We start from the raw sequence: 13,332 nt of genomic DNA, 5'->3' as shown, positions 1-13,332 counted from the left end.
GTCTGTGGCATACTATGGTGATGGAGCTGCTCACAGCGCGCCTACAGTCCCGAGATGCCCATTTCACCAAACTCTGGCAACCACTAATCACTCATTTTTGCAAGCTGCAGCATGCTTGTCTTCAACCCCCAAAACTCCGGGCCTTGTGTCTTTTTGAAGATGCTGTGTACCCTCCCGATTCTGACACATCCCTCTGGCATCAACATTAATACCCTCTGCATCGCTACCTAATTGCCCATTCGCCTGGCACCACCATTACATTGTCCTCACCCCCCCCCCCCCATTCCTGGCCTACCTAGTCGCACTCTTTGTAGAGCTTGCATACCGTACTCTACCCTCCCTTTTACTCTTCAATTTCTCACTTGCTCCTCCTCCTTGACTATTCTGTCCTTTCACGTTCGAGTTCACTTGACCGTATCATTTGAAGGAGCTCTAAATTTATGCCCGCCACGTATGAATGCCATGCTACACGGCCTGCCCTGTACGGGTTGTAGGCGGCTTGCTGCATTACCTAATGTACATGCATAATTTTATACTGTTCCCCCCTTGCGTTCCGACTCCTGGTTCCATCACGCTGCCGGCCCGTCACAGGGTTGTAGGCGACTTGCTGTGTACATGATGAGTCTCCTTCTTCTCAATAATAAAAAAGATTTCGACCAAAAAAGAATTTGTGCATGAAGAAAAGTATTACATAAGACCCTTGTTTGTAAAATATCTCACTGTACATCAACGGGCCGCGACTGGTAATGTCTCCTACTGAGGACAATAAAGTAATTAGCTCCAAGGCAACAGAATCTTTAGCTGACTTTGCTGTCTAGATTAACAAATTAACAAATGCAACAAACAAGCTGAAGTTCAAATGCCAAATTCAATCAATTCAGATGGGCATCATTTTTTGCCCGGTAAAATGAGTATGAAACTTATTCATTCAATTACAAAGACTATTTGTATGTTAATTGGGTGCAGATAGAGAACTATCAGCCTGATTCATCATTGTTAAATCCGGTCGCAAAGGGCCAGATTCTGAGAATCTGGCCCTTTGCGAGCGGTATTTTTGCATTTGGGATTCATCATCCCAAATGCAAAAATCGCTATTTCAGAATTCGCATATTTGCGAGGAATAGCATTTAAGGAATCTCTATTAGAGATTCCTTAAATGCTATTCTTGAAACATTTTTAATTTGCGAATTCGCAAAAATTTCCCGCTATTTACCGCGAGGTCAAACCTCGTGGTAAATAGCGGAAACTTAGAAAAATGCATTTAAATGCATTTTTCTAAGTTTCATGTTACACGCACACATGTCCTTGGGACATGTGTGTGCGCAACACCAATGTAGCATACATTTCAGGGGTGCTACAGGGTGTCCTTTGGACACCCCTGCACCCTTGAAATCGCTATTTCATTATGCGAATCGCTAATTGCGATTCGCAGATTAAAATGTCTTCCCATTCATTCCTATGGGCCTTTGGGCCCATAGGAATGAATGGGGAGATATTCCTTAATTGCGATTAGCAATTTGCTAATCGCAATTAAGGAATAATTAGAAATCGCAATTTATTTAGCGATTTCTTGGTGAATAGCATTTTGCTATTCCTTAATAGCGATTCCTTAATAATCGCTATTAAGGAATAGCAAATACTCACCTTGATGAATCAGGCTGTATCAGCCTGATTCATCATTGTTAAATCCGGTCGCAAAGGGCCAGATTCTGAGAATCTGGCCCTTTGCGAGCGGTATTTTTGCATTTGGGATTCATCATCCCAAATGCAAAAATCGCTATTTCAGAATTCGCATATTTGCGAGGAATAGCATTTAAGGAATCTCTATTAGATGCTATTCTTGAAACATTTTTAAATTGCAAATTCGCAAAAATTTCCCGCTATTTACCACGAGGTCAAACCTCGTGGTAAATAGCGGAAACTTAGAAAAATGCATTTAAATGCATTTTTCTAAGTTTCATGTTACACACACACATGTCCTTGGGACATGTGTGTGCGCAACACCAATGTAGCATACATTTCAGGGGTGCTACAGGGTGTCCTTTGGAAACCCCTGCACCCTTGAAATCGCTATTTCATTATGCGAATCGCTAATTGCGATTCGCACATTGAAATGTCTTCCCATTCATTCCTATGGGCCTTTGGGCCCATGGAATGAATGGGGAGATATTCCTTAATTGCGATTAGCAATTTGCTAATCGCAATTAAGGAATAATTAGAAATCGCAATTTATTTAGCGATTTCTTGGTGAATAGCATTTTGCTATTCCTTAATAGCGATTCCTTAATAATCGCTATTAAGGAATAGCAAATACTCACCTTGATGAATCAGGCTGTATCAGCCTGATTCATCATTGTTAAATCCGGTCGCAAAGGGCCAGATTCTGAGAATCTGGCCCTTTGCGAGCGGTATTTTTGCATTTGGGATTCATCATCCCAAATGCAAAAATCGCTATTTCAGAATTCGCATATTTGCGAGGAATAGCATTTAAGGAATCTCTATTAGATGCTATTCTTGAAACATTTTTAAATTGCAAATTCGCAAAAATTTCCCGCTATTTACCACGAGGTCAAACCTCGTGGTAAATAGCGGAAACTTAGAAAAATGCATTTAAATGCATTTTTCTAAGTTTCATGTTACACACACACATGTCCTTGGGACATGTGTGTGCGCAACACCAATGTAGCATACATTTCAGGGGTGCTACAGGGTGTCCTTTGGAAACCCCTGCACCCTTGAAATCGCTATTTCATTATGCGAATCGCTAATTGCGATTCGCACATTGAAATGTCTTCCCATTCATTCCTATGGGCCTTTGGGCCCATGGAATGAATGGGGAGATATTCCTTAATTGCGATTAGCAATTTGCTAATCGCAATTAAGGAATAATTAGAAATCGCAATTTATTTAGCGATTTCTTGGTGAATAGCATTTTGCTATTCCTTAATAGCGATTCCTTAATAATCGCTATTAAGGAATAGCAAATACTCACCTTGATGAATCAGGCTGTATATCATCTGACAGGGGCCACAATGACAGAGCCCATTAGCACATATTTTACAGACCTCAGACTGATGAGCGCCAGTGCATCCACTGGTTTTTAAACATTATGTGACCTTCAAGTTACACCAGGATCTCTACATCGGATACATTCTTCCACTAAACCATTTTACTACATTTTGTAATATACCCTTGATCAAAAAATCACAACATATAATATTACCTCCCTTCAACCCTAATAAAATTACCATAAATTGATAAATATTTTCATGACGAGCATAAAATTCTTAACTTCGCCAGCACACAGCAGCAGATACGGTCAGTAGTGAATTCATAAAGGAGAGTGAAGGGATCAGATTTGAAGCTTATGTTTAATATAAATGTTGCTCCTCTGTTCTGTTACGTCACAGAATGCAAAAGGTTTTTTGGGTGCGTAAAGTAGTAAGTGTGAGGGGGGCGCTAGGTGGCGCACATGCAAGATTGCCGCACAACTGTGAGGCTTCTGCAGCTCAGCGTGATTATCCTTACATTTATCCTGCTTTCGGACCCCACAGCTTAACTACACTATGGCAGGTTGGTGTGCTAGACCCACGGAAGACTCGTGAAATTTAGCGAGATTGGGCTTACCTAGGCTCCTGTCGCGGAGACAAGAAGAATGCCTTAGGCGAGGGCGGAGCGACGTGGCTCCCCAGAGCGGCCACCAGAACCACGCAAGTTGTTGCCTTGCACAAGGCAGCTGGGCCCTGAGAAACGGATCGTGCAGAAACGCTGAAGGAGGTGGCCCGACTGGCCTAACCTGCGTTCCCTGTTGCTGCGTCATCGGAGACGCTGCCTCATCAGCGACACTGCCTCCCCGCTGCTCGAGACGGACTGAGATATGGCACCGACTCTGGGGGCGGTAGGTGTGCGACGGCACGAGCTTGGCGCTGAGACCGCACAGTGCTTCCTCACGGTGCGGCGAGCATCGCCATTGCCATCCTGAGGGGAACTCCGGCGCCGGGGGATGGCCTGCATCACTCGCGTCATTGCTACCGCCCATTAACCTGGCGCATTGGCGCTGAGCTACAAGCGCACTGACACACGCTGCATCAGTGGGGCTCTAGGCGCTGGGGGCCTCCAGCGGGCTCTGCACTGCCCTCATTTAAGTACAAATACTTCTTTGGGAGTGAATATTGGCCCCCTTGTCACCGTGATTATCATGTCATACTGCTCACGGATGCGACCTATTTCTCCCCCCGAGGCAGACCCCAGTGTTAGTAGGGAGGATAGTAACATTTTGTCACTGCACCACTGTTTTCTGTGTGCAGGCGCCTGGATCTTCTGGTCGGGCGCCATCTTGAGACCAGATGCTGCTGGCTGCCTTTTTTTCTGCGTGGTAGAGAATTGGAGTTGCAGGGCACCCATCCTATATGCGCTGTTTCTTGTTGAGCTGTGGAGCTCTTGCTGGATGTGGTGGCACATACAGTGATGAAAAGTTTGAGGGCACCCTTTGATTTCCCGCAGACTGCGCCGGCTACAGAGTTGGTACTCGCTTTGCCAATATCCTATATGATTGTCTACGTTTGATTGGAGCTGTGTCTGTGGTGGAGTTCACTGTCCTTTCTGGCCTCATCGTACTGGCTTGAGTCCCTTTGTGGTGGTGTAAGAGATCGGGGACGGAAAGACCTGTCTATCACAAATGGCTTGCTGCTGGTTCTCTGAAGAGGCTGAACTCTATCTAAGCTTGGGTGAACAAGGGACGTGCGCTGGGATATACCCTCTGAGCTGCTGACTCTGCTACAATTAGTTCCCAGTGGCCATTGTGAGCGTACTATATTTTCTCTATGGAGGGCATGTGGCGTCGGCGTAGTTAGACTAACAGTTCGTAAGCACGGAGCGTCATGGGCAAACCGGACACCCAACAACCTAAATTGAACTTTGAGGTGGCAAAGTGGAGTGCCCATAACCTTCAGGATGACCAAGTTTTGGATGGAACAGATGAGACAAGCTCGGGCAACTGCGCAGAACACTGATGTGCAGAGTATACTCCAGGAGGTGCGACAGGGATTCGCCACCATAGTTGACCAAGTAGACAGAATGTCGTTGCGCATGGATGCCATTGCGCACAAACTAGAGGGGCATGAAGACTGTATCAAGGAGACACCAAAGACACGACAACCCGAGTTACCATGCAAGTTGCCCACAAGGATAAACTCATGAAACTTATTGCAGCAAAAAATGAGGAAATAGAAGCGCGCAGTCGGCACAATGATATTCGCATTTTAGGTATTCCGGAGTCCACAAACACAGGGAGGATGGAGGAATACGTGGAGAAGCTCTTACTGTCATCAAATGGAGCTGAGCCATTCTCCAAACAGTTTATCATAGAGCGTGCGGAAAGGTCACTGGGGTCGCGTTCGACTCCTGGCAGCACACCACGTCCCATCGTAGCGAGACTTTTGAACTACAGGGATCGGGACGTTGCGCTCCGAGTAGCCAGAAGCAGACAAAAGTTAAATTATGATGGCAATACATTCTCCATGTATCTGGATTTTACTCCCACAGTTCAGGAGGAAAGACGTAAATTCATGGATGTTAAAAGCAAGCTACGACTGGCGCATATCGATTATGTGCTACTGTACCCTGCACACCTCAGAGTCACTCACCAAGACAAGCAACGCTTCTTCACTAAACCAAAGCAGGCGGAAGAATTCCTCAAGCACTTGAAACATATGAATAGAACTAATGGTATGCCATAATCGTCGCAGCAGTCTTCTTCGTTGGGAGCGGAAGATGATTCACAGTGAACATTCACATCGCTAAACACTGTTGAGAGGTGGAGTATATCGAACTCACAGTTTGGCTGTCAGAACTGTTATATGGGTCGCATATCCTTTATCCAGTTGTTGGGCAGCTTTGAGCTTCTCCTACTGCACACTGGGCACCCTCTGCCCCCCAGAGCCCACCTGTTCCATCTGAAGTGGACTTTCCGGGCAAGGTAATTGTAAAATGTAGGTGTACTTATATAGCGCAACCTGTCACCCAAAGGGCATCCTGGCGCTTGCTTAGGGACCCCGTCCTGGTATTCCCCTGTGAGAGGCCCCGGCAGGGTATCCACAAGGTGAAAGCCAGGCATCCCGCCGCGAGGGGCCGTTGTGGAGATTAAGCAAGCTATTGCCCAGAGTCGCAGAGCGTGAACCCGTGAGTCGGAAAGGCACCGGAACGAGAATTATCGAGACCGTGGAATTTTAGCCCAAGACCCGCCGAGGCGGGGAATTGAACCCTGGTCCAGGGCCGATCTCAGCTTCCGGGTCTGCCGCCTCTAACCCCTGAGCCACACTTCTCCACATCCCTCTGTGCTGCCACCTAGAGGGATCCCCTCTTGGGTATTCCCCCACTGATGGTCACTGCGGGACTCTAGTGGTGACTGTTTGGGTTATGATGTTATTGTTGGGGACAAGGGAGGGTGGGTGGGTGAATATTTCTGGCAAGTTGGGGCTGCTTCAGTAAGTGGGGGTGGGTGTCAGTGGAGATTGGTTTCGTTTGAGTATGACCATTGTTGAGCAGGATGGCTTTCTTTGCAATAGCATGCGGTTGGCATGTGCGGTGCGTTCTACACACGCGTCACGCAGGGGAGAACTTCCATATGTACACACATTTACACTGCACTGTGGTTTCTGGGCATGGACTACATTTATGATGGGCACATTGATCAATGGCTAACACTGACCTTGGGAACCTGAATATTGTTATGTGGTACATCAGAGGGATGGGTGGTCCGAGAAAAAAGCAGCACATACTAGCCTATTTGGACAGGCATCAAGTGCATATAGCGATGTTGCAAGAGACGCACTTTAATCCCCAAAGTGGTAATACTTTTGCATGTAAATGGGCGGACCATTGAATTTTTTCATCATACTGGCACAGCCATACTCTTAAAGAAAACGGACACTGTTTAACCTAGCTGGGGCAGCCTGGGATGAGCAGGGGCGGTACTGTCTAGCGTGGGGGCGACTAGGAGCTGAGTCGGTCACCCTGGCCTGTTGCTATGGTCCGAATGTAGATGCCCCGGACTTTTATATCTCAAAGTGGGCAAAAATTCTTGATATAGGCCCCAATCATATAATTTGGGGAGATTTTAATGTTGCATGTAACCCAAATATTGACAGGTCCCATCCTGCCCCTCATCATTACACTGATGCGCGCACTGTCCTGCAGGACACACAAGCTTCTTTTCAGTTGATTGATGCATGGAAACACACACATCCCCATGGGTTGGAGGGAACACACTTCACCGAACAAGCGGCAACATGGGCGAGGCTGGACTACCTGTTTCTGTCCAGGGGGCTAGGCCCAGCTATATCTCGGGTGCAACATCTGGCCCGCACTTACTCGGATCATGCTCCTGTCAAACTCACACTGTCGTCGTTGGAGATTACACGTCCCTATCCTTTTAGATGCAGTTTTCCAAGAGGAACTGCGGGAGGAAGTGGGAGATTTTTTTGTAGGAAATAAGGACTCTGTAGAGAGTGTGGAGACCATATGGGAAGCATCCAAGGTTACCCGGGGGGGAGGGGGGGGGGGTTCTCCATATCGAAAGGTTCTGGAGTGCTAAAAGACATCACTAACACACTTCGTAAGTTAGAAACTGAGCTTAAGGTGCTGGAAGCGACACTGGCCTCCAGTCGGGATAGCTCCACCCAGGCTAAGTTTAGGGAAACACTCACTGAATATATGGAGTCGGCAAAGAGAGAAACGAGATTCGGCGGTTGATACTGGATGGCTCGGTGATATGGCGAGGGGGAGAGACCGGGCAAGGCGCTAGCGGACACGATTAGGAAGCCACGCTATTCCATGTATGTGTTGGAACTTGAAGGCCCAGGCGAGGTGGTCTACAGAGACACTGCAAACATACTGAATGCTTTTACCTCCCAGTATGCTCAACTCTACACTACTAATAGGACAGGCAGTTTGCACTTGGAGAATTATCTAGAAGATGTGGCACTGGGTAGGTTGAGTGATGTGCGGAGGAAATTTGTATGTGCCCCGTTCGAATTCGATGAGGTCTGAGAAGCCATCATGCATATGCAATCAGAAAAGGCCACTGGTACTGATGGCATCCCAATCAAGTTTTATAAAACTTATATAGATCAGATGGCCCCCATACTGTGAGAGGTGTACGAGGACTCCTTAGAAACTGGATGCCTCCCGCCTTCCATGAGGGAGGCTCTCATCATCTCGCTGCTGAAACCTGGAAAATCCCCCCTTCAATGCGACTCCTATAGACCACTGTCCCTCCTTAATTGTGATGCAAAAATATTGGCTAAGCTCATAGCCACCCAACTTAGTTTATTGATGGAAAACCTGATTCTCCCTGACCAATCTGGCTTTGTACCCAGAAGGGCCACTTCCCATAATCTGAGGACCCTTTTCACAATTTTAAATAATGTCTCCCCTGACTTGCCTTTGGCGGCTGCATTTTTAGATGCCACAAAGGCTTTTGATTCAATTGAATGGGACTATGGGCTAGATGTAGGTAATTCTATTTTACCACTTCTAAAATACCGAATTTTACTGATTCGGTATTTAAGAAGTGGTAAAATAGAAGGGGGCACATGTAGGTATTTCAGAATCGGTAAATACCGAATCTGTAAGATTCGGTATTTACTGATTCGGTAAATACAGAATCGGTATCCCCCATTGATTCCTATGGGCCTTGAAGCCCATAGGAATCAATGGTGAATACCGAATCAGTATTTACCGATTCGATAATTACTGATTCCTGCAAGGTTGCAGGGGGTGTCACTTTGACACCCTCTAGCACCCCAAATACAGGCATGTGTGCCATGTGGCACACATACATGCCCTAAGGGCATGTCTGTCTGTCACATGGCATAGGTGTGCATGCACACATGTGCATGCACACCTGGATTCGGTATTTTACCACCCAATTGGATTGGGTGGTAAAATACCGAATCTGAAAGGCTTGCGGCACTCAAAGGTGTGCTACCTACATGTGCTTTTACAGAATCTGTATTTTGTACGGAGTCTGTATTTACCGATTCAGTAATTTTACCGATTCTGTAAATACAGATTCGGTAAAATACCGATTCTGTAAAGCATGCTCCTACATTAGAAAACCCTAACACCGGTCGGAAACGGCCGAAATTGGCCGTTTCCGACCGGTATTAGGGCTCCTACATCGGGCCCTTAATCTTTGGAGTGATGTTGCGCATGGGTTTTCCGCCCCTCTTTCTCTCCTGGATTCAGCTGGTATGTCACATACCATCGGCCAAAGTACTTATAAAAGGGCGTGTGTCCCAAGCGTTCCCAATCACTAGGAGAACTCGGCAAGGTTGCGCCTTGTCCCCCTTATTATTTGCGCTTGCAGTCAAGCCATTGGCTGCAAAGTTGAGGCAACATCACAATGATAAAGCTTTACGATGTAATATGAGGCAGATACTCCTATCTCTATATGCGGATGATATTACTTTGTATATTCGAGACCTGCAGCAGAACCTAAACCCAATCCTTAGGGAATTCATTGTTTTTGGGAGCTATCAGGGGTCAAAATCAACTGGAGTAAATCCTGTTTTTCCCCTTAACAGCTGCAACAACGCGCTCCCCACTGGACTATCCCCTAGAGCGGTGTGATGACAATTTGCTCTACTTGGACATTCGCTTCACTAGGGATAGAGACGAGCTGATGCGACTCAACTATGGCACGGCGATGACTCGCATAACTGAATATGTTACTCGCTGGATTACACTTCCTCTTTCCATGGCGGGACGGGCGTCCTTAATAAAAATGGTGATATTGCTACAGTTGCTCTATCTATTTTTGAATATTCCGTTCCACCCAGGGGGCTATTTCTTTAAAACACTCCAGTCAGAACTGCCGAGGCTAGTGTTGGGGGGCATGGGGGGGGGTAAACACCCGAGACTGCAGTGGAATGTCCTTACCAGACCATATTCACAGGGGGGGTTTGGAATACCTAATTTTTAATTATATTATCTCAGTGCACAAGCGCATTATCATTATGCACATTACTGGGTGTATCAGCCAAGGTATTTGCCTCAAGTGGCAGCGGAACATTGGCTTGCACAACCTATACCCATTGAAGGTGTGATACATGATGCTCCACCTCTCAGAAACAAGGCACCCACTACTGTTACTTGTACAGTCCCGGCGTGGCATCGCATAAGTCAAATATTGGACCCCCCCCCCGATGCTCTAGTCCCGGCAGTTGCCTCTCACATACCACCCAACTATGCCTCTTCTCCAGGAGACGATATTTCACAGGTTTGCGGAAAGGATGCACATTAAGACCTGGGGCACCTGTATCACGGGGGCCAATTTCATACAGCCTACCACATCTTTCAGGGCACACACCACACGCCAATGGATCTGTTCTTATATGTGCGCCTCAGACAGGGCATTCACTCTTTAACTCCGGAGTTTCCGACTGAACCCCCTACACTGGCTCTGCTGCAGCTAATGCTTAGAAGCACGACACCCAAGCATCTTGTTTCCCTAATATACCGCACAGTCCACATGCATAGAGAGGAACCGGCTGCACTGGCTCGCACATGTTGGAGTGAGGACCTGGGCCGTGATCTGTCGGATGAACAATGGGAATATTGCTGCTTGCAAACTGAGCAGGTATCGGCTAGTAGCAGGCTACATATCCTACACTACAAATTTCTGCATAGGTTGTATCATGCCCCTACCAGATTGTACAGACATGATTTACGCACTACAGATAGGTGTGACAGATTATGGCCCCGGGAGCGGATTTCCTGCACTTGGCTTGGGAATGCCCGAGGATACATGACTAGTGGAAACAGGTTTTTGACGCCCTGAATTTAATGACACACATCCAAATTGAACCTACACCGCTATTGGCCCTGCTGGGATATGTAAAACCACTGCCGGCGGTGCATCGTAACTATGTGGCTCTTGCGCTGCTCTTGGCTAAAAGAAGGGTGGCATGTCGGTGGGGAAGGGGGAGGGCACCCAATTTCAAGGTTTGGTTGTGAGATTTAGTTTTTTGCCAGGAACAACTAACTACGTATGCGGAATTGTTGCCTAGAACTTTCAGACCTAAGGACATTTAGGCTCCCCTAATCTTGTTATCTACTGGCGCGCCCACGCTAGACTACCACACCGGAAAGAGAGACAGCCGCACTTTGAGGGATCCTTAGGTGACGTATGGTGGGCGGATATGTGTCTCCTCCATTGTTGAATAATGGCTATCATTGCTGTGTTTGTACTATGCCGGGATTGGAGAAACGGCTTGCATATACTAAGGGTAGGACTCTATTGAACAGCAAGATGCGTAGTGAATACTAATCAGGACAGTCGCACATACCTCAAATACCTCATAATACTTCCCCATGGGAAGGTCTGTATGATGATCCACTGTTATGGCTATTGATCTCTGCTGCATCTGTTGATACTGTCTTCATCCTTGACATTCAATGTGGGTGTGATATGGGATTGTATGAAACTATGCTCTAACTATAATAATGCGTGTGCCATGCAATGTGTTTAAATAACACCGATGTTCGATATGTTTGCAACGAAACAATAAAAAGAATAAAAAATAAAAAAAGTAATAAGGGCCCTACAGTGGCAGATAATGGCTGCAGTCACAATGGGGAGTTTAAGGGTCTTATTTTAGCCCCTTGTTTACCATGACTGAGGCCCCTCTTTTCTGTTACAAGGAGAATGGATATCGGAAGTATATAGATAGTGGTGCACTATAGTATCTCTATTCCCATGGCTGCTGGACACTCAGGAAGCAGCTCATGGGAAAAAAGGGTGCCCCAGTAACAGCTGTTGCTAGGGACGAGAGGACCCGTAAGACCAAAAAATGGATGTCATGTTTTAAAATGCCTTTTGACTAAAATATTTCCTAATAAAATGTATTCCGCATGTTAGTTACACAGTTGTACCCCAAAGAATTTACTAACTTGACACTCATTTCAAATTATTCCCCTTAATATGCTTTACAGCTGTAAAAGGTTGCAGTTTTCTAACATGACGAGATTAGAGCAGAAAAGCCCCAATACTGGCCTAATCAGGCATATATTTGTTCTACTTTTACACAGGGATTTAGGCTGCTGAAAAGAGCTAAAATCACTGACAGTTTGGGGTTGAATTGAGAATTGCCAGGAAATCCGACCTAGAATTGCAGATTTCCCATTACACATTCCTTAGAGGACCCACAGGGACCAAATCCTAATGAGCATGGTTTCCTCTCCTCCAGAAACACTGTTACCTCCTGTATCAGTAACTCCTGGTGTGGGGAAAGTCTAGCTCATTTTGCGGACCACTCGTAATGAGGCCTTGTGGCGTTGGTGGAGAAAGAGAAGCACCATAACTGTGAGAAGGTACCAGCCACAAAAACAACCAGCAATTTATTGCTCAAAAAGTCATCACCATACTTACTCTCAATCGCACGACCTCCAGTCTTCTATCTATCATCTCCAGCTACAGGTGAAGAAAGAAACTGAGCTTAGAAACAATAATTCCATGCCACTGTAGGGTCTCAGATCAAATATGCCCCAAAATGGTTTTGTATCACCCAATTACCAGACCAAAAGTACAACTTTGCTTTGTGAATTCAATTTCAATTTCAAAATGCTTTATTCGGTATGTATGAATACAACCATATAGCAACAACATAAAATAAAATAAAAACATATTTATATCAATTTTGGTTTGCCAAATGCCATGATTACTTAAATACGGTATACATTTAACACCACATATCCGACAGTCTTTAAAGTGCTTTTTAGTGCATTTGTATACTAATGTATGTGCAAATTTAGCACTATTAAAGTGCAAAATTAAATGAATCATCCTTACATATGTACAACTTACATTGGAGCATAGTTCTACTAGTACATGTGCAAAGTGGCAAGATAAAGTGCAAAGTGGCAATACCATTCTTTCTGAACACAGTATACAATAGCAGCGCATGTCTGGCATTTAAGGTGCCTATTTAGTGCATACGTCTGGAAGTAGATGTGCAAACTAGCATAATAAAGTGCAAAGTGACTGTACCATCCTTCCTAAAGTGCAGTATACATTTAGCAGCACAAGACCGGATGCTCTAGAAATGTTTCTCACTACATTCCAGTAACAAGACATGTGCAAATTCGCAGTATAAAGTGCTATAAGTGATATAAGTATTGGAGATATTCGATTTCTACATATAAAAAGGGGATGCTAAGCTGCCATAAAAATGCATCATTGGTTGAGTTCATACAATAATTGATTTCCGTGCAAAAATACATTTTAAAATATAAGTGGCCACATAGAAACATACATCTGGGGTCTCTAAA

At 45.6% G+C, this 13,332-nt stretch overlaps 1 protein-coding gene across 1 annotated transcript in view; it reads right to left on the bottom strand.

The window, feature by feature from the left end:
* LOC147692058 (uncharacterized) overlaps positions 1–3,986 on the bottom strand; it is a 222,456-nt gene extending 218,470 nt beyond the window's left edge. Inside the window, exon 1 of the mRNA XM_086936729.1 lies at positions 3,628–3,986. The gene's annotated coding sequence lies outside the window, so the exon portion shown is untranslated. The remainder of the gene's footprint in view (positions 1–3,627) is intronic.
* Positions 3,987–13,332: the final 9,346 nt, after the last annotated feature.

This window comes from Lissotriton vulgaris, chromosome 9, assembly GCF_964263255.1.
Source record: "Lissotriton vulgaris chromosome 9, aLisVul1.2, whole genome shotgun sequence".
Taxonomy (NCBI): Eukaryota; Metazoa; Chordata; class Amphibia; order Caudata; family Salamandridae; genus Lissotriton; species Lissotriton vulgaris.
Note: the sequence above shows the minus strand (reverse complement) of the source record. Positions and strands in the feature narration are given on the sequence as shown.